The sequence below is a fragment of the Nyctibius grandis genome, chromosome 6 (genome assembly GCF_013368605.1).
Source record: "Nyctibius grandis isolate bNycGra1 chromosome 6, bNycGra1.pri, whole genome shotgun sequence".
Taxonomy (NCBI): domain Eukaryota; kingdom Metazoa; phylum Chordata; class Aves; order Nyctibiiformes; family Nyctibiidae; genus Nyctibius; species Nyctibius grandis.
In genome coordinates this window covers 50,268,133-50,291,626 of record NC_090663.1, presented here as the reverse complement: position 1 = coordinate 50,291,626, position 23,494 = coordinate 50,268,133, and the positions used below count along the sequence as shown (strand labels likewise).

The window sequence follows — 23,494 nt, the reverse complement described above, 5'->3', positions numbered from 1 at the left end:
ATTGAGGGCATTCCTCAAAATTCTTCACAGCATTGTTAGACTAAACACATGTAAAATTAAATGGATGTTTTACAGTGCGGCAGCAAATAAATTCAACAGAAATAAGCCAACTGCATTTGATTTTTAAAGCACACAGTAACACTGAAACTGCTGAAAAGACCTCTTCAGGTTATGAATTCACAACTGCAAGGAGTTACCAAAAAGGAAAGGACTCCTTTGGTGTGCAGCAGCTGTGCCTTTCAGAGCTCCACCAACTCTTCACAGTAACTCAAGAAACCTCGTTCTCAAGTGCCCAATATTCACAGGAATTCACATTCAGCAGCTGGAATCAGCTCATATAGGGTATTTAGCTGCAAAAAACAGGCACTGACCTGATCTGGGTACATTTTAACATTGCGACACACAATGATGAGAACTCTCAACTGCAAAATTTAATTCCATCAAATGGAAAAACACTCCTTATGCTATAGCACATGACTTTTACTATCTTTGGCTTTTTCTAAAAACCTGTATACAGGCAGGTTTGACATTTCAGCCAGTAAACCATAGGAATTCTCAGAGATACCTATTAATAACTTGAGTAACAAATTAAGCTTACAGTTTTGTACTGGAGAGTTATTAATATTATTTTGTTTTCCATTATTCTTTGTCTCTTGCAATTATACTTTATCTTATTTTTCTGCTTGTTTTTTAACTAACATGATGAACATTCGTTTGAAGCTACGTAAGACATATGATTCAGTCTACAATGAAAACATACACTGCAATTGTACCTTGTTATAGCTACATGTAAAGGCTGACAGCTAAATGAATGTACTGCAAGGAAAGAAGGCCATAGAAACAGCATTGCTATTTTAAAAGAATTAATCTATACTTAAACATAATTTAAAGTCTGACAGATTTTTGCCTTCTATTCTGATGGACTGGTGCCTTCTACTTGTGGTATGAAAATGGTAAATTTTCTTTGAAGTGGAATTGCTGCTTATATAAAACTGGTGGAGTGTGGCCTTGCCTTGCAGAGGACTCAGTGTCTTGTGTACAAATAGACAGGACAGCATGAAGTAATAAGTAAAAAAGCACAAAAAAAAAGGCAAAGAAACACTTCATTGGGCTTTTGTTAGCCGAGTCACAGCATTTTTCTATAATATATAGTATGTCAGCTGAAAGCTGCACGCTAAACACAGGAGCCAACAATAATAATGACTTTCCCAGAGATTAATACACCAGAGTGCTATTTCCAAAGTATGCAAAGCACCCCTATTTCAGACAAACATATCAACGTGTGGTGTCTGAGGACACCACAGTCAGTGGTTCATTTTCTCTTTAAAATCACACAGAGGATTACAAACCATGTTATATTTCACAACACATTAAGAAAGTGTTTTCTTTTGTATCATGAGGACAATAACAACAGAAAGTAAGGACTGGAAATAGTCCATGCATATCAAATGAGAAGTCAATAAAAAGGAGCAAAGGAAAGAAAAGGCATATGACAATTTAGTGAACAGAAGTTGAGGCATCTCCAGTATCTTCAGCTCCTCCATTTGTAAAGGAAAAATATCTATTTACTTTAGCACACAACAGTGTTCCATGAACGTATCAAATTCCCACACACAACGCTTGCTCCATTTCAAATATTTGCTCTCGCACAGTGGAATTTCTTCTCATACAAAAGAATTATTTTGTATGACTACAAAGGCAAGTAATTGTTGTCACTGGAGAATGAAGCTTATTATTTGTCTTCAGATAAGCCACAATATTCCTTTTTATCCATTCTACATAAATCGTACCATTGTACCACAAAAAGCTAACCTTCTCCTACTGAGTTCATGCATGCTCTGAACATTTCTTTTGAGGAAACTCTGAAGAGCACAGCTACCTGAACGTCGCTGAGATGAGACTACACTCTCTAGTCTTTGTGGAATGAGTTTGCACTTCCTGGCTTTATTTTAGGGTTAAATCAGTGCATGTTACATTTAAAAGGGAGTAACAACTTCAGTCAGATTTACACCAGCCAGCTGTATAACTCCAAAGCTGTATACATTGCTGCTGTGATCTGTCTGCCTTTCTATTAACAACCATCCTCTCCACCTTCCCCTCTCAAAAAAAAAGAAGAAAAAAAGATTATTACTGTACAGACAGCATTGAACAACCCTGAAGAATCCGTTTAGGCAAGGACTGAGGCAGGCAAAGAACCATCTCAGCCAGGGGGCAACAATACCGTGCAAGGGAAATGGGGACAGACAAGGACAAAACAATGTATTTGCATCTTCAGTAAAAAGCTTCATCAGAAGATGGGCCACTGAGATCACTTGGAGGAGAAAGTCCTGGAAGCGGGGCACACTAGATGGGAACAATCCCTAAAATGACCCACGGATATGACACGGTTAGGCTTATTAGGAAAGGACAGCACACACTTAACAGAGCTTGAAGTTGAAGAATGAGTTGCCGCAGTCGTCTTTGATGTGGTACAAGATGCTATCACCCGATTTATATATCTATCAATGTAGAAAGTCTGCCCCTGAAAATTACAAGATTCCAGGCATTCTGAAAGCACGGCAGTGCCTAACCCTCCCACTGGCGTAGTAACACAGATGAAAAACCACGGTATCACCAAACAGATCAGCAGATGCCACTGTAAACTGAAATTAAACCCACCGACTAGACAAGCTCATTCCTGCCTACTTCAAAGTAGGTCTCTTCCCCCCATGGGCACAACACATTTCATAAAGATCAGCACTGACACTCTTTAAATATAGCAAATACCTCTTTCTTAGTACATCATAATCACTACATTTTAGTGAGGGTCATGGGTAAAACTCAGACTAATCAAATACAGTTCAGGAGACAGACAAGGAGCTGCAGAAGAAAAGAGCACTGAGGGTGGAGTAACGGCCTTGGCACTGATTCACTTAAAAGGCTGATTCACTTAAGAGGTCACACAGTACTGGTAAAATCAATTTTTAAAACTTTTTGCAAACTTACACTAATTTCATAACAGGACAAGATGAGAGTACTGCTAATCATGCACTCTTAATATATTATTTGGTTTATTTCATTCAGTAGCCCTTAATTATGGAAATCAATGTTTATGCCTTCAGAAACAGCATTAGCTCACGTGTGGCTATCACTGCTTTAAAAGAAAAAAAGCCAAATTGAAACATAAAAAAAAAGTTTCAACTCTAAATATTTATGGACTAATTTCAGATATACAGTAATGTTGCAGTATGTGCGAGTTCTCTGCTTTAAAACTCAGAAATAAAAGATGACAGTAACTACTTGTTCGTTACCACAGAACTTCAGAGGGAAGCAGATTTTTTTAATTAATCAAAAGGAATTCCTGACAACACTCCCATATAATTTTTACAACACTCCACATATGTACAGAAAGAGACTTTGTAGAAGAAATTCTTTGAAATGTAACATAACATGCCATTTCTTCCTCTTTCACCAGACTTCCAAAAAGAAGTAAGGCTGCTTTCAAAAGTAGTAACTCAGGGCATACAGGGGTACCTTTTTCTGTCCTCTGTCTCTGATTCAGTTGCCTCCAGGCACTTCTTAGTTATTATCTGAATGTAACAGTCAAAATTAAATTTAACTCTTTGGTCGGGTGCAAAGGAAAAGCTGGAAAATGGTCTGTCATTGGCAGAAAATTGAAGACAAATAGCTCTGTTTGATATTGTTCGTATGTAAAATGGGTATCAGGGCAAAGCCACCCAAAATCATACAAATGCTGCTTTGAAGGGACCTCTGGAGACCTCCAGTCCCTGCTCCTACTTGGGTTATAATTCCTCCTCACACCACAGCAGGTCACCCATTTGAGGCTTGGCATTTTCTAGCCAACATTCAAACCCCCTCGCAGCTGGAAACTCCCCAGGGCCTTGGGATAACCTGTTCCAGTGCTGTACTATCACCCTAGGTAAGATATTTTTCCTGATGTCCAATCTGAACCTCTCAAGCTGTAATTTCTAGCCATGAGTTTTTCAGGGTTTGTTTTGTTTTTACACTCTGTGCTGCTACCAGGAAGAGTTTAACTTGGTCACCCTTGCAACTGCTCTTCAGGCAATTGGGGCCTGCTATCAGACTGCCTCACAGCCTTCTCTTCTCCAGACTAAACAAGCCCAGCCTCCTCACCCTCCACTTACCGCCTGCCACCAACTAGATGCTGAGCCTTCAAGCCTGGCAGTCCAGCCAATTTCAACCTACCTAACAAGCAGTCTGTTCTTCCCAACCATTATGCCTCAAGTACCACAAGAAATGCTTCTGAAGCACACAGGGTTTGTTTTCATCATCAACTTTTCAAGTAGTGAGCAAAGAAAACTTCATACAGGCTTGCTGTATCTCCTAAGATAGCTTTCCTAAGTGGCATGGTTTGTGACTTTTCTGGGTTAAATCTCTGAGACACATCTAGACTTCTGCGGGTTTTCCATTTTGAGTAGCTTCCATGTTTTGAAACAGCTACCTATCTGAAATCTTGACATGATTCTTCAGGTATTGGAGAGAAATAAATATAGAGAGAAGTGCACATACCCATAATACACACACACGACCTATCAACTATCATAAGATGATAAATTCAACTTCTAACTAGAAATCTGCTAATTTACACAGGTACTTGTTACCTAAATTAGCAAATGTAACAAATACAAACAGATAAAGTATTATATGGATGTAAAGTAACAAATTAGAAACATGTAGGAGAAATATGACATCTTGTTTAGATTACTCCTCCCTCTGACACATAGTTACCTCACACACTTGAAAAGGCATGTAAAAAAATTTCAGTTCACACAATGCAAGATGAATGTACAGAGGACTGTATTTGTTTTTTAAATCCTACAATTTAATGTATTCCTTTTTTCTTCAGTTACTATTTTGAGTTCAAACTTGTACTGTTACCTTAGGCATTGAACATCATACACTATTTAACTGCTGGCTAAAGGTCTTTCTGCTGAAGCTGTGTAAAGAACATTATGTGAAGGACTGCACACAGATGAAGGGAGCAGACAAGCAAAAGCTTTCTAATCTTTGTTCAGGAACCCTCAGTTTTGGCAGTTGGCCCAACAGGGAAGGACAAAGGGAAGAAAAAGAAGTGTGGCGGGGTGTGGGGAAGAGACATCACTGGAGAAGAGAGTATGGAATTGTAGTAACAGATTTAATAAAGTTTCCAAACAGCTGCATGACTTAACGTCTTGCAGAAGATAATCATGACTAATCATACACTAACAAACCCTCTTTGATTCCAAATTGCATCAAGAAACAAAAATGAGTTTATACTTTTACTTTACAAGTTTATACTTCATAAGCTTCAAGTATTCTGCCAGCCCTTTGCCTAGTACTCTGGCTTCTGCTCAAAGAAGAGGATGGCAATTAAACAGGGGGGTTTGTGCATGGTAAATCTTCTTACAATAGAAGTAACTTCTATTGGGATCTGTTTTCAGACCAAACTCTTTTGGAAGGCAGTCTTGGTCCTGAACTGCTCAGTATCTTTTAAAACTAGATAAATACTACATTTTAGCCAAGATAAAGAATTCCTTTTGCTAAATGTTAGATGAGGTAACTTTTTGGTGTTATCACATGCTCTAAGATCTAATTATTCTAGAGTGTTTCAATAAGCATTTATTCCAATGTCCACAGGTAAAGTCTTGGCTGCACTGGAATCAATATTAAAGCTCCTGCTGACTTCAATATGAAAGGAATTCCATCTATATTAAATACATAAAGCTGTTGGAATAATTATTTTATAATGGACCGATAATAATATCATCTCTTTTCAGTCATGGGCCAATGATTATTAGTATGTTGCATATTCATAAAATATACATTGCAGTCATTCAAAAATTAAGAGAGAGTTCTGCAATATGACAATTAGCAGTTAAAATTATTATAGCAATATTCTTCTTTTCTCTTATGGATAAAACAAATGTCAAGCTGGTTCTTTTGATAATATTTTTTCACATTTGTTCTTGCCTCAGTTTTTTTTCCTAATAACAATAGTATATGGTAAATAGCCATCACATAACATACAGCCTCTAGTCAAGGACTGTTCCCTATCTCTGTCCTCTTCCATTAAAACTGCTAGCTTGAGTTACCTGAGTCATCTCAGACAGAAAAGGCATCACTTAAGGGAAGAAAATTCTGGCTTCTTCCCCCAGACCAAAACTATTTAGATATTTAATAAATTAATCCAGAATCATGAGTTGTGCTGGAGGTGCAAATGAAGAGGCAATGATACAACATTTCCAGCAGAAAGTGCTGTGGAAGTTATATAGGCACTATATTATAGTTAATTTCAGTAGGAACAGAATTATTTGTAGGTGCACTGCTATACAGAAATGCAAAAGTATTGATAACTGTAAAAGCATACATATTTAAAAGATTAAAGACTGGATATAAAATAATCTCTTTGCCAAATACAGGCAGAATAAAACACTGAGAAGCTAACCTGATCCCACATCTGTACTTTGTAAGCAAGAAGAAAGCACATCAGGCTATCACCAATGCACAAACTTTTAATTTTTAATGCTATTTTCTGAAGAAATATTCTTCAAGAGAAGAATAATTCTTATTCTCTATTTTTCATTAATCACATATGGTTTGGATAACAGCTGGGCATTTGACTCTCATCTATATGCCATTATGGTATTAGATACAGTAGAAGAACCATTCAAATTCACCAGCCCGGACGAATAAGGTAGAACTAAAAATACTTGTTGTACGCACAGCAAAAGAGCAGCTGTTTATACTCTCTATTTCTCCTCACTTTAAATGATTTACAATTTATTTACATTTACAGTATGGTCTCTAAATGCCAAAATAGTATCTGGAACTGTGATGACAAAAAAAAGCCATAACAAAGTGTGTAACTACTCGAACTATTTTTTTAACTCCCGAGGTGGAAGGGATGGAGGAAGGAGGAGTGGAAAGGATAGGGCAAAGAGAAAGAGAGGAGAGAAAAAGGGAAAAAGGGGAAAAGACCACCAGAATGAATCACACACACACACACCCTGCCTTTTCAAGGATTGGCAGATAGTAAACAGCTCCATAATCAACAGTATCAAGGGCAGACAACAGATATAATCAGCCTATACTTGAACCTGACCACCACCCATCAACAGCATGAGGTCATCATCACTTCCTCATCTTCCTACAACAAAATCTGTTCTTACACTTCCTCATCTTCCTACAACAGGACCTCTATTAACATTTTTTTTTTTCTGCTATATTCCAGAGCATCAATCTGCTACATAATATTTTTGGTGTTTTCTGTATCCTTTTTTCTCTTCCCCTGCACAGGGGGAACTGTTTTACATACTCTGCACTCAGGAGCCCCTCTGTACAAAATGATGTGAGTAGATACTGGAAACTGTCAAAGTTGAAACAAAGCCTAACAGTATACAGCAATTGATCTATTTTCCAGGTGTATCTTGTGGAAGACCAGAACAGCAGGAGATTCAATCTTAATTAATAATGAACAGGTAAAATGAGTAGTCCTCAATGATTATGAAGCTCAGAAAGGGATGGGCTTTTGGAAGCTACTTACCCAGGTTTTAACAAACGATTAAAACTGTCTGGGATAGGAGGAATTGCAAGTCTCCTTGGAAAAGTACAACTTACTATACGTGAAAAATATTGTCAATAGAAAAGACATGCTGTAAGATTTAATGTTCAGAGAAACCAGGAAACAAGAACAAAAAGTAAACCAGGAAAAGGGTTGCCCAGCTGGAGATATTTATACGTACTAAGAGATAACCAAATTATTTATTTACTTTATAAAGAAAGTAAATGTATTTTAAAATGTATTTTAAAAATCTTATGTGTTTCAGAGGTTTGGGTAGAAAAAAGTCAGTAAATATTTTCAAATATGTAATCTTTCCATTTCTGCTACTCAAAATACAATACAACAGCACTTACAAGCTACATCCAAAATTAGCTTTGTTAGTACTAGAGACCACACACATGCCCACACAGTATCAGTCAGTCTGTCCTGAAAGACTGTACATACCAAGTGAGGTAGGAAGGGACTGGGCAACAGAGCAGTATTACCCCGATTTTCCAGACTGTGCATGTCACAGAGTGGTTACAAGTGCAAGAAGATAACTTTAACAAAACCATGAAATTAATCTGGATCTCTTTTCATCTCACTTAAAAGCATTAGTTTCAATTCCTCTCTTAAAACCTGCTTGTATCTCATTTTTTAACACTAGCTATGGCTCCCCATAAGCTTTTAAATGCATGTGATTCATGTTCTTTACAGAAAAAATATTTAAAATCTGACCCATTTGAAAATTTCATTTCTTGATCTTAAGTCAGACTTTGTTGAAAAGCAAGGCTTAGTTTTATTATGCCCCTTTTCTTTATGGTTCCTTCAGTTTATATCGCCCAGCACTTGTTAAGAGCAGACACTAGCAAACATTTGGGAAAAAGATTATCCATGGTGCATGTGGAATTCAGTTTGAATAAATAGACTCTATGGATACAGTATATGTTAAACAGCTACATCTCATTTTAGGTGGTATTCAGAAAGAAAAATATAATCCTGTCCTTATCATGTTTCAAGAGGGGGGGAAAAAAAAAAGATAAAAACACTAATCTTTAGAAATGCCAGTCCTGAAATGCTTTGTTTTGCTTTTTCCTTTGTTTTTCTATTTGTGTGGATTTTATTTTTTTAATTCCACATACAGTAGAGTGCTATAATGATAGCAATTTATGAAGATCGTCAGTCATATTTCAAGTTCTGAAAAGAAAGTATTGTTCAAGACAGTTTTAAAAAGCGTTACTGCTTAGCTATATGAAAATATAACTCTAACATTTTTAGTCAGAAAATTATAGTGATGAAGTTGTGTAAGAGGAGATATAAAAGAAAACCAAAGATTTAAGGATTTTGTACGCTACAACTGAAGGTGTGACTGCAGCACATACAGGGCTAGTTTTAGCTATAGAGCAAGAGTAACTATAAAAATGAACCCAACGTGGCATTCTGTTCACTGTCAAAAATGCAGAGGGTCCTAGGCAAACTACAAAGTTTGTGCCAAACTCTTGGTGCAGAAATAACATTGCTACTGGAAACTCCAAAAGCCAGCCTAAAGCTGCCCCAGGCTTGCATTATGTATACAGAAAATGTACCTCCAGCATACCCTTATGTTAAAAAGGCAAGAGAAACAAAGAAAGTACTATAAAGAAATTGTTTGGCATCTGTTTATGTATTTTCTGAACTGGACTACACTACACTTCCAAATTCAGAGACAAAAAAAATTACATCTTTAATATCCACTAAAGCAAAAAAGGATTTTACGTGGTGTTAGCCTGCTAAAATAAAGCTTTTGGAAGAATATAATGCCTTAATCTCATTAAAATTTGATTCCTAGAAGATGATTTGGCAGAAAGTGGTTATGCAATATCAATACTGATCTGCAGAGGTGAATGCAATGCAACTGTTATTGAACTGGAAGAACTTCAAGCAGACAGAACTCAGAACAAAACCAAACTTGAAACACTCATTTCTCGTATCTTTGCATGGAAGATTAAATCATGCAACACTCTAGAAAAGTACTCTTCCAGAAGAGGATTTGCATGGCTAGAAGCAATTCAGAAAGGAAGCACAAGTCCAGCTACAAAAGAGTCTGTCTTTCTGCAAGGAGACAATGAAAAGGTTTTGTGCAGTATAGAATCGCCATATGGAGGAATAACACTTTTTACAGCTCCTGTTAACATGCATCTCTGATCCTGCACCAGCAGGACTGCTGAACTCACGTGTACATGAACACCAAGGATATCTTTTATAGACAAACCACAAGAAAAGCAATCAATATTTAGAATAACTGATGAGAATTTTCTTAGGATAGGATAAAATTTTTAGCTTCAGTGAGAGAAGTCTTGCCATTCTCTCGAACTTTAGATAAGTAAAATACATGCCATTTTCGGTTAATTGCAAGTGGTATGATTCTACCTGATCTTTCAGCTTTTGTTCACACCAGGGACTTCATGGAAGTCAGATGAACAATCTTCTCACATTTGTTCACAATTTACCTTTACTTTACTCTGACCGTTTTATTTTTCCAAAGGCAGACTGTAAAGGCATACTAGAGCAGCCCTAAGAGACCTATGTCCCATGGCATGTGCAATACAGTAGCCTATCGTAAGTAAAACTGCTTCCAAAAGACCCTTTTGCTAATCTAGTGTAGCAGGTGCCCTTGAGGAGGACTCACAGCACAGCCCCAAGGACCATCACAGTCACAACTTAGGTCACTGAAAAGATTATACGCAGTGTTGTGGTCTTCAGAAACCTACTGGTATACTGATTTAAGCTTCATTCCCCAGTGAATAAATGAATAAATGTATCTATTCACATATAATTTATTACTTGTTTCACACATGAAGATCAAGTTTTTCTCATTAGATCTTCTGACATTTTTTTCTGCCTACCTTTAATATCAAAATCTTCTTATAGAGTTATGTTTAACCCAAGATCAAGAAGCCTTACATGGGATCATCTGAAAAAGTTCCACAGTTGTAAAATGGAAAGTAAGATTTGAAACACTGAAGTCACTCCAATATCCTCATTTTCAGACAAGTTTCCCCTTTGTCAACCTTTTTAAAACTACCCAAGGGAACTCTCTGTGGTGTTCCCAAGGGTCTTGGCAATGCTATACAGAGAGGTATTCCTTTAACATAATTTGCTCAATCACAGCATCACATCAAAAGCTACTGTTCCGTGTAAAATCCAGCAGGTCAGGTATGCTGCTTTCCACAACAGTCTTATCCCCAGTGTTATTCAGGATCATGTTTAAGTAACAGATCAGTATTCGGCCAGATCTGTCACTTTACCTTTTTTTTAAAATTTAACGCTTGCCAAACCAGCCATAACATTCTTCAGCATTCTTCAAATTCTCTAGAAAACATATATAGGCATATGGGAGGACTGGGGGAAATAAATAGGTAAAATGCATTTTGCACAATTCCCCTGCACTTCTGCAGAGCAAGTAAAGAGGATAAAATGAAATCAGACCCTTAGTCTTAGTAGTGCAGCTTGATGACTGCCCTGAGGGGACTGGCTTCAGTTTAGACAACATGGCTTTGGTTAAAGATTCAATGGTAGAACAAACAGTGACGCACCTTAGTAGTGCTCTCTTGCCCAATATGGATATTGGAAGACCATCTGTCCACCAATAATAAGAGCTGCTTCACTCATAATTTATCCTAGGTCAACTGTATGCTAGGTCAGGATATTTGACAAAAACCACTTTCCAGTCTCTTCACACACTTTTTGGAAGGTGCTTTGGGTGCCTGTTATGGCTGAGTCTATATCCTCATGCAAACTCCTTGAGGTAGAAGGTAGAACTATTAATTTCACAGGCACAGAACTACATTTGTTCACTGTAGTTTGGACAAGTTGAATTCAAAGTTCACATCACATTGCATGAGTCCCAGGGTAAGGAAGAAATTAAATCCCAGGACACTATTTACTAAAACAGGTAAAATAAAAAGGATTTTGCCTTAGTTATGCTTGAAATCACTACAGAATGACTTAAGTGTTAATCCCCATGCTGTAATTGTAGAAGAGAATCATATACTTTAGAATAGAAGAAAACTGTAGCGATGTCAATGAATTGAAATTGTGCCTTGTATTCAGGCACTGCATTTTCCAAGGCAAAGCAGCAGCTTACTATACAGAAGAGAACAGCTTTTGTAAATAACCACATCTTGATGCACATTTCACTTACAATTATATGCCTAAGAATTCCAACGTATTCCCAACACAAGGCATTTATCAACAATTTCAATACTAGTAGGTGAAGCTGGTAATTCAATTGCAAAACAAGATAGGAATATCAAGCCCTCAAGCTTATGCCCTCATGTAAATTGGAATGAACAAAACAATTAATATATGCATAATCTAATCCAGCACCACAATTAATGGGGCGTTTGAATCACTTGGTGATAAATGGTCTACAATAGCTAAACATGCATATCTCAAGCACATGATGGCTGAAGAAGAAAGTAAGTATTTTTCCTATCTAATCAGTTCCCCTCTGCAGAATTTCAGTAACATCAGTGTCTACAAACTTTGATGGTCCATAATTTTGTTTACTTAGTCCACCATAGCATCGCATGAAAAAAATTCTACATATACAGAATGTTTAAGACAAATCTGAAATTCGATAATTCAGTTTTATTACAATTTCTAGCCCAGTTAATCTTATCTTCTTATTTCTAGGCACCTTAACTGAAGTCTATTTCATTAAAATCTTGCACAATTTAGAAAAAAAAAAAATATGCAAAGTGCTAGAGAAGCTGTTTGATACTGAAGGCTTTAAGTTAAGATTTTAATATGCCACAGGTAAAGCACTATCTGCACATCAAAGCCTCACTGCTGTAAAGGAATATAAAGTGCTGGATGCCAAATGTAGACTCCAAAGCTGAATAAGAGAGCAAAAATTCCTGAGTGAAAATCAACTGAGGACATGATTTTTGGGGGGAGGGGGAGTTCTTGTTGTTGCTTTTATTTTTTTTTTTAATACAGCATATTAACATTTTAAAAATATTTCAGGAACTAAGTACAGTGAATAGTCTTGGTCTTCTGCAAAAGCAGACAAGTTAAATAATGTCCTTAGTAAACCTGCCTTGATGACTGGAGATTTTACTATTTGAGGATTCCTTCCTCACTGACCAGATTTGAGGGAAGTAATTGATTTGACTTTTGCTGGCTGCAATTTACATTAACGCAATTTGTTTGTGTAGTAACAGAATGATGAAGTTAGCTTCTGACAACATTATTCTCTCAGAAGATTATTTTAAAACATAGGCATTACACGCAGCTTTCCTGAGGATGCACAAAAAAAAAAAAAAAAAAAAAATCAAGCGAGGTTCAGAGTCAATTTTTAAATCCAGAGATGTCTTAAGTTCACCTCACTTAGGTGTAGGTCTTCAGCAAGCCTTAGGGCATGAGAGGGTGAAGAGTAGAAAGAGGAGGAGGATTGGTATTTCATGGTATTACCCATTTACATAGAACTAAATGTTACTGAAACGGTTGATTTCACTGCAAGTGTAATAGTTCCTCTGCAGTGAGAAAAGTTTTCAAAATAGCCTTTAAGTTGAAGTGTCACTATTAAAAGAAGAAAAGCTGGACCACAGGGGATGAAAAAACATGTTTCACTTCAAAATAGGAATTATCTGTTAAAGCTAGTAAATACAGACTTGCTAACAGTCTTCATATGGTACTAACTTTACTCAGACTCTGGTTTCAAATCCCATTTCCACCAAAACATTATTTCAGAGAGAACTGGAGTTAGCTCTCTATTAAAAGTGATTAGACTAACTCTTTATGGACTATGCTGCAGTAGGATACACATGCTGATACAAAAAGAACTGATTTATTTTATTATTATTAGAATCTACAAAGTAGAAAAAAAAATTCTTATATGTACAGAACATTCACCTAAAGTATTTAAACATTCTTGGATGAAGTGGCATGATAAGTTGCATTGCTGCAAAGACAAACTACATGCATTCATACACAGGCATTTATTGAAGAACTGACGAAAAGTCTTCAAGCTCTTCCATCAATTAAGGACATTTGTTACTTCACAGTTCAGCAGAAGTAGCTCTGTGGTCTGTAACGTCATTTCAGATTTCGCTCTGTGGTTTACAAAAAAAAAGTTTTCTTGGAATAGGATCTCATCCTAATCTTTTCAATTTTTATGGCATGTCTAATTACTGCTAAGTGCTCTTCTGGAAGTAACATCAAATCTACTTGTAAGATCCAGGGAGTTCACAGCACAAGTGCAAGTGAGAAAATAATTAAAAAGAACAACAACAAAATAAGTCATCATCTCATTCTGAAATTGGCCAAATCTGATGAAGGCTAAAGTGATCACACACACTCAGCTCATGTGAATGCAGATTTGCCTCTGGAAGATTCTTGTTTTCCCAAATTGGAAGAGGAGAGCAGAAACTGTTTCTGATATCTTTGAAGACCAGCTGCAGGCCTAAAACTAATAAAGATGAAAGTCTTTGTGCCCACTTCAGAAGAGATGGATGTGAAATATATCAAATATCAGAGGCATACAAGAAATCAACAATGCTAACAGCCATGTTAAAATAAGTCCATGGCATTAGTATTAATTACTAGCAGAAAAACAAGGGTAGAAATTAAAAATGTGGCCAGATTCAGGCTGGCACGTTCCCCAGGATTTTTCAAGTTACAATCCATGGATATCCTCAGATCAGCATTAAGCAGTCTAATCATTCCACTGTCTTGGTGTGGAAACATAAAAAACATGCTCCAGTTCAGCAGGACTTTTGAGAGATGTTAAATGGACTTTAAGAGCAACAAAAAGAACAGAGAAAGATCTCATCACCAGCAGCCCAAGCAATTCCATTAATCAGGAGCAGAGAAAGTGTCCTCCTTGCCTCCCGTACGTTAAATTTCCCATTTCCTCCATCGTTCTACCAGGGATTAGTGCAGTTCTGGCAATCCCAACGGTGAGGCCGGCAAGTCCGCCCTGGCACAGCGCTGCCAATGCTGCTTTCTCATTTCATTGTTATTAGGGTCAAGCCTGGTACCAGTTGCACTACGGGACTTTTGGCTTTAAAGTAGCTCCCATCTATTTGTGATAACATATATGCACACCATTGGAAAACCACTAATATTCTGGTCAATATCTTCCTTTTCATATGCTGGTAAAAAGTAATTTCTTAAAGTTTGCTGGTCAAAATGGCATAAGCAGAACACCCCATTTATACAGGTATTCATTCTCTCAAGCACAGAGTGGATCGGCTATTCTGGGTGCAGTCTGCCTCAGCCGCACTATAACCATCTAATGTATTAAAAGAATGGTACCTAGCTGTGAGATAACAGACAGAAGAATGAATGTATATTAGGGCATTTCAGACGTTTGCTATACTGATAGGATTTCCTTTGGGAGACTTCCCACAAGGACTGGAAGTTTCCACAAGGGTCTGCATTTGCACTTTGTCCAGTGTTGCTTATTATCCTTACTACTTCAGGAGACTGGTCTAGGAAAATGTTAGGCAAAAGCCCAATTTAAACAAAGTACCCTTTTGTAAAGTAAAAATAGTATAGATTAATAAAGGGGCTGGAAGCACAGTTTCTTTCTTTATTTTGGCAATTTTTCACATACAACTCCCTCCAACCCCCAACAGTCGGAAAATTGGTTTTCATTCCATTTTCTGGTACATCCTGCAGACGACAGTAAACCTGCTTTATCCATTTGCAAAATCACTTGCTTTCCTTGTGACTGCTGTTAAAATTCAAGCTGATAACAAAAACACTCCCTTACTCACAGACACCCACACCATTCCCCCAGCACATACCTCTCAACCTCTAATGCTCGGTGCAGGACAGGATCACTAGCGGTAAGAAGTTGGCAAAACCGGCCACCTACTCGCAGCTCAGCCCAAAGTCATTGATTAAGACAATATTCTTGTACTCACCAAAGGCATTTAGTTCTATCCGTTCAGGTTTCCTATTCTAATAATTCCCTTCACAGAACAACTTCTTTTTCTGTTAGTGCTACTGGGAAATAATGCCACATAAACATCAAGCAACATCAATACTTATCAGCAATTCCCAATCAAATAGCCCAGGGACTTGTTTAATTCTTCTTTTAAGGCTTTAGCTTTTACAGTTACTGTAAGAAGAGGAGAGAAAAAGCCACTTCCTTATTTCTGCTATAAATTTCATTTATATAATATTTATTCAAATTCTGGTTACAAGCCAAAATAATTGTGTCTCAATGTGAAAAGGCAGGAGTTAAAATAACAAGTTTAGGGACATTTTGTGTAAATATAAATGAAAAAAGCAACTTATGATAAATACTTGTGTCTATCTACTCATGGAGATAAATCCTGAAAGATGATGAGAACCATCTCCTTTTTCAACAGAGCATGTAATTATCTTTTCACCAGGCTCATATTACCAACCAGTCTGGGCTAGAAGACCAGTCTTAGATTGCTAACATAACAAAATCTTACACCTTTAGTACAATGGAATTTATCTTAAGTCAAAGCAAAATATTAATCTAAAGCATTTAATGACCTCCAAAGCTAAAGAAAACCCATTAAACAGCTTTTTTTTTTTTCTAAGCACACTAAACAGTTCACCATTAAAGTCTAGATTTTACTATTACCCTAACATCAGAACACCAGAAATCCACCGATTTTTCCATTATTATTATTTATTATGAATGGGAGGTGAGAGCAGGTAGTTGTTTGCTTTTTTTCCCCCTTTAAATTCACAGTACTGTACCACTATTAATACCTGAATGTTTAAACTAGCCATAGTCATTTGATGACACAATACACTGGAATCCTTCTCATCTGCTCTTTCCCTCTTTTATTCCATGTACATTACAGCTGGTAATGTGGATGCAATCCAGATGTTATGTAAAACAGCTGCAAATATGTGCTTCTATCTAAGCCTCCAGTGTTTTTACTCATACACAGAAAACACTTAAACTGTCAGTGAGATCAGTTCACTGAAAAAAAATTAAGTCAGCTGCTATGCCTCGTTAACAAAAGTCAAAAAGAAGCCCCAGCCAAACTCAGTTCTTGACTTAAATTTGGATATCAGTTGGTTATCAAGTTTTTCATTCAATGAAAAAATGTACTGTTTTGTGTATCAGCTTCGTGGCTTTTTTTCCTATAAATTAATTATTCATTGCATTTTACTTTTTCATTTTGATCCATACATACCTAACAGCACTATATAAGAGCTGATTATCTGTTCTCTTCCAAGGTTCATCAAAGTCTTATCTAAATCTGCAGTCCTAGTTCATTAATGAAAATGAAAGCCCTAATTTTTCTCCCATTCCATTGCTTTAACACAGAATCACATTATTTCTAGTCACGACACACTTTTTAGGTAAACTAAGTGGAAATGTTGACTGATCACAGTAGAAAAGCCAAACTAAACAAAAAGAAATGAAACTCAAGCATTAATATGTACATAGAATACCACCATATTAAGGACAGTTTATAGAAAAGAAAAAAAAAAAATAGATGAGTTTTATTTAGTATCATGCAAATACCAGATTTGTGAAGTAAGAATATGAAGTATCAAATATCAGTGTTTGTATACATGTTACATAATGAAAAATTATATTTGTCCAATACTGAATTAGAAGGTAAACTGATGACAAATTATGAAATGATCCTGTTAAACTTGGTATATTAGACAGTCTATATCCAGATAGTAAAAAACTTTTCCAATTTTTTCTCCACACTTGCACACAAAATCATACTGTCACAATCCTATTGCCATCAAAGAAGATGGAAGAAAAAGACACAATGTCCATTTTCGATTAAGCAATTTCATCTTGAAAGGCACTATGGAATCCTCTTTTTAACTATCTACTAGGCTGCCACATTTTAATCATTAGTCATCATACCAAACTGGTTCCCAAGACTGGTGTCTTTGCAAGGAAAGGAGGGGAAGCAACCAGTAAACATTTTCTTCCATTTATGATGGAGAACCCAGTAAACGACTTCGGCCAAATTAAGACATACTCTTTTTTATTTCTATATATCCGTATACATACGCGCATATACATATATATACACACACATAGAAACATCCTATACATAAATCCTAAATAATCATGTTTGTCAGGGTGCCTGTGGGGATGTACTGTGTCCTGGGAAAAGCACCCAGTTCTGTCTAAATTCTAGCTCAGGAAGGATTACCTACCTGCCTGCAGCACAGTTAGCACCCAGAAGCAATTGTGAGCAAAGTATCATGCAGGGTCTCTCCATAACACAACGATAGCTGGCTGCCCAACTCTGTGTCACCAGTTCCCATTTTTTACTGTGGGGTGGTCTTGCAGAATTTTAGCATAACTAAGTGGCTGAGTGCAGTCTGACACAGCTGAATAATAAGGGTGTGAGCATGAATGCAAGGAACAGTACCCCAGCTGCTCAGCATGGGGCTGCAGAGGAGTTCTAAATACTGAGAACCGGCCTAAGATTACAAGGAGAAAATACTGACAGCATTTTCACAAATGAAGTACTGCAATATCCTACTACTATAAGAGTGACTCAGATCAGACAAAGAATTAAAGAAAACTTTGATATGTGTATATCTCCTGGTTACTGGGGATGTAAGAAAACAGAAATGCTTCCAGTGAATTAAGCAGAATCATGTGTGTCACAAAGAACAAAAAGAGGCTGACAGTGCAGTGCTGAAACAGCCAGGTAATAACCACCTACAGTTCCTCATTTCCACAGGTCTCCATGCAATAGGACTGTGCAAGGAACACAGATGTAATTTGTCTCAAATTATTTCACAGCATCACAGAATCAACCAGGTTGGAAGAGACCTCAGGGATCATCGAGTCTTTTTTCCTTTGTCAGATCGTAGTTTTCCTGCATTCGTTTGGGCTTGCAACAACAGTCAATTGCAAAGATTTTGTACTGGGAAAACTGTTCCACAGATATTGAGGGTTCTCAATTTTCTCACAGCAGCAAAACTGGGCAGTGCCCTTCCAGAACACTACTTAACAAGTGCTAACTGACCACTTAATGTAATTGATTACAGACTGGATTATACCTTATACATTACAGTAAAATGAAAGTGAAGTTATCAAAATGGGCACCGGTTTAGTTTGTAGAGTAATAGTTTAGTGGTGATTGCATTCCAGAAAAAGCAGAAGTGTGAAAGCGTAACTCAACATTCATAAAATTCTATATTCATGATTATTCACCAGTTTTAACTGGGAAAAATAACTCATCATTTTCATTCCATATTATTCTATGCTTTTTTATTCTTCATTTTTTACATCAAAATGCCATTTTACACGACATAATTCAGTATCAACTGCAGTAGCGCTAAGAAGTGGTGAAACTTTTCAGTACATGCATCCTAAATAAAAGGCCTTTTTTCTCCCTAAATTATACTCGTTCACATCCCATTACTCATACTTTCCACTTCCATTTCCAAAAGCAGGAGTTCCAAGTTCTTACATATCAAAGATGAAGCTTTACCCTTTCTTCTTATTTTATTATGTTTATGATTTCCCCCTCCTTTCAATTTTGAAAAATGCTGAAATGAACGAGGAGGGAAAAAAGTCAGTTCTGGAAAAAAATCTCTGCTTTCTTTTTGAAAAAAAAAAAAAGAAGAAAAAGAATAATTTAAAAAACATTCTCACCAAACATTTTTCCTTCTTCCCTCCCTCCCCCAATGAATGAATAAGAAAATAAATACAAATCTTTTAATAAGTAATTAGTCATTTTTACAAGTTGAAACATTTCTGATCTGTAAGATGACTGCTTTAAAATTTAGGTATAAATCTCATTAAATTTGTTGTTTTCCACTTACATGAACAAATTAAAAGTTTTCTGCAGAAAGCATGGAAAATCACAGATATTCTCATTTAGGAGCAGAGGTTAAAGGCTTTTTTTCTTTAACCAAACTTATGCAAACAAAGGGAGAGTTCTACTATCCTACCCTCTGCAGATTAACCCCATTTTCCAAAATAAAAACCCCTCAAGTTGCTTTCTATTCTTTTAGCAGATTCATTTAAGCTACTTTCATCTCTCTAGAAAGATAAAAATCTAGTCAACAGCAGAATATAGATCAAAAAGCCTTTGCCTATCATAAACAACTTCAAATTATGGCTCATAAAACAATAACACTCAAAAGTTTATTTGCTGTGTCTTTGTTTCAGAAAGGTGTTTTTAGATGTTTTTTCTACAAGTTCACCTTCTTTCCTCCCTCTATGCAACTACCACTATTACTGACAAGCCTAAAAATGTAGAGAAACAAAACTATCGCTAATTAGAAATATTAGCATAGATGTCTTACAGTATCAGAATGGAGGATTACTACACACGTGTGTGTACAGGTGTTTAATATTTCCTAATTTATTTTAATACTATCTGGGTGCTTCTGCAGCCACCAATAAGGTGTCATGAGTGATTTTTGGAGAGATACAAAGATGAAACATTTTGGTACCAGGTGCCTCCCTCCAGAAGGAGAAGCTACCATGTGTGTGTAGTTAGGGAACAGGCAAGCTAAACAAACTATCCTTAAAGCTTATTCTTGCAGCTGTCTTCATTCTCTTAGTACAGCTGTGCAAGCTATGAAAAGTCTACGTCATAAGTAACTATTTTGTTTTCACTTTCATCTGCTCTATAAAAGACATATAATCAGTCACTTTTATGCTGAAGCTTGTAATATACGTAAGTATAATTACTACTATAGGAATTAAACCAAATCTAACAAGTGCTATTTAGTCAGAATCATAGTGGCGCTTACAGTGTTAACTAATGCCTGCTGCTAGTGACAAATTAATCTCAGCAGATACTTCATACAGCAAATGTCATTTCTCTTTTGGCTGCATTACTATCGGAAAAAGAGGTTGCTTGTGTTTTTTGTGAAAAAATAGTTCCCAGTAGAAAAAAACCCCCAACTCCCAAACTTTCAAGATTAATTATAGGATACTTATGTCCTGTTCTGCACTGGTGCTGTTCCTATGCTCTAGCAGGGGTAACCTATCAGGATTCTAACGTCCTGCTGTTACCTCCTTTTTTCTGTCAGACTATACGTAAATATTCATAATTTGATAGCTGTATTATGTAAATACATTTTTTTTAAAAGTCTGTATAAAATATCTGAGAGCTTTTCCAGTCTAAATACTACCCCAGTATTTATTCTCACTACTATTTGTGAGGTCTCCGATTTCTGTAATCACTATTGCAACTCAAAACTCTCACCAAGGTCTAAATGACGCACGAAGACACAGCTTCTGCCGTCTCCCTGGGGACTACTCTCAGAATAACACATTATTCATAATGATTAAGTCTAGTGGGATGCACTCCTCAGGAATATCAGAGAGGCTCAATTAGCAGTATCTTCAAAGAAAGAAGTCTTCAGAGTAAAACTATTTTTTCAGACTACATCTGCCCGAAGCCCAGCGTAAGTCTAACAAAATCAAATAATTCTGTGTTTGCATAGCTCGCAAATGGTGAGAGTCAACTTTTGTCTCACAGAATCCAAGTTACAGTCAAGAACGTTATTATGAGCACACTTGCCATCTGTACTCAAAGACTAATAGCACAACTGGAATGATTGTATATGGACAGAAATGGTCTCAAAAAGATTTGGATTACAAACCAGATAAAATATAACAGATGTGCCCATCAGGCAGGCTGGCATTTGCTCTGCAGCAGCTGAAGCTTCCAAGAGTAAGCATACTGGAGTAATTCATCTGTTTCGAGCTTTCAAGTCACAAAAAAAGCACAAGTTCAAAAGTACCCTAAATGTGAGGGGAAAAAAAAAAATATTTCTTTCTTGGACCATCGATAATAAACAAGCTCTAGCTCTAAACCCTGTAACGTTGTTCTACTCTGGATCCAGCCTCAGCCAACTCATTCTGCAATTCCTGCACGTGTCACAGCTCTATGTTGAGCTGTGCAGACCAGCTCCCTGCCTGCAGGGACTCCAGGCGCATCAGAAATGGGGTAAAACGAGAGCGAACACCGTTATGCAAACCTTCAACGAGCAATCCTGTATTACCCACTTGACTCATGCAGGTTTAAGCATTGCAAAGCCCCCAGGCCCCCAGTACAGCCACAGTAAGCACGAGGCCGTGGAGAAAAGCAGATTGCTTTGAAGAGTGGTCCTTCCCTACATGGGAAGGCACTGCCTAAAGCTCGCTAAGGGAGGCACCGAGCGCACCATTATACAGCCAGACTTGGGCTCCTGCTTGAATGAGAGCTAAGTATTACGCACTTCTATCAGCATCAAAGGGCTACCTTCCTCATGGGCAAATGGAGATGTTTGAAAATCATTGGGGGAACCTGGAAAAATCTCCTTGGGTTAGGAACTGATCAGTTTCCTAAATCCCATGCAAGTCTGTTAAGGCCAAGGGAAGGGAACTACCACCATCTCTTCTTGTACTCTTGTTTCTGAGTGAAAGTTACCAAAGCCAGTAAGAGATTTACACTACAATCTTTTTTTCACAGTATGTTCAGATGATGTTCCACTTGCAAAGACCATAATTTATTGTATATGTTCACCATGTTCAAGGGGAAAAAAAAAATGTTAAAAATCCATCTTTAAATACTTGCCAAGCTTCTACCAGAGTGGCAGGCACATCTGACAACGTTTTATCCTACTTTACTAGTTCTGGAAAAAATGCAACAGATAGAAATACTGTTTCCAAATTGAAAGACAGAATTTTGGAAGAAGCCCAATTTTCTTCCACTCTACTGATCGGAGAATGACATAATGACCTGACATAGTCAACTGCCAAATACTTCTGAGACAGACTTCAGAGTGCCAGATGGCATTATTTAGAAGTTTTTGTAGTCCTGGTCCTACCGGCTGGCTCAATGGCATTAAAAATTTATTATTTTCCATATGAAATCCTACTTTTGACCAAAGTAGTATTTCCACTACAAAAGGTTATGTGCTTAGAGGTGACAAAAGGCAGACTGGGTTTTGTCTAATAAGTCTTCAGCCTTCAAATTAAATTAATATGTAGTTATGTGGCAGAATATGTTAAAATCAATACTGTATCTATATTAAAATTCTAAACAAATTCACAATTGAAAATTAGGTCTTGCAGATTATATGCATCCCAACCTTGTCTTGCCAATTCCAACTCTGAAAAATTCAAGTTTTCTGATCATTCAAGTTAATGCCAACAGAGCTTTTAGCTTTATAAAAAGAACACTTTATTACACCTACTTTTTTTGTCTCACTTGTAAGCATAATTTTAAGGAAAAACATCCAATTCTCTACAAAAGATTCTCCGAAGGTTATCAGAAATACTGTCTAGAGAGGACCTGAATGTCAGAGTCTAATGCCAGAATTTAAGCACTGTAGGAATTTTCATTAAAATCAGCACAGATCTCAGTTTTCAACACATCCAGGACATAACTGAATGGATGTTAATAACCTATGTAAAGGAGGCACTTTCAAAACTTGCTCTTCTCTCTTCTCAATACCAAAGGAAATATAATAATCCACTTTGTTGGAACTGGAACTGGGCTGGCAGAATGAATGCCACGTGTAAGAGCTGCAGCACTTGATTTTAGGTTGTTTTCATGGGAGGTTTGGTCAACTGCTTAAAAAAAAAAATTAAGACTATCAGGTAATAATGGTGCTGGCTACTGCTATCCCATCCTGAGGACTGATATCACACTGTATATTATCTTTGAGAATCAGTACACAAATATACAGAATAAGAATTCAAGTGCACCTGATTTACAAAAGTCATTAACTAGCAATTATTTTTAATGAGTGTTATACAAAGAGAAGGCAACAAAAAGAATGGTCAATGACAATACTCTGGCTGTGAAAGAGTTCCCCTCGTATTCCTCCTCCTCTTTGCCCTTCAACTCAAGTGAAGTTTAGTTTGACCTTCCAGCAGTTATGCTCTCACTGCTACAAAATCTGCTTATCTTATTTCAACATTCCGAACTCTACTTTGCTCAGATTTCTGGTGGGCATTTATAAAACAGCACAGAT

General features: G+C 36.9%; 1 protein-coding gene across 1 annotated transcript in view; it reads right to left on the bottom strand.

Annotated features, from left to right (window-relative positions):
* Positions 1–23,494, bottom strand: part of PDGFC (platelet derived growth factor C) — a 151,670-nt gene that overhangs the window by 66,940 nt on the left and 61,236 nt on the right. The gene's annotated exons all lie outside the window — the stretch shown is intronic.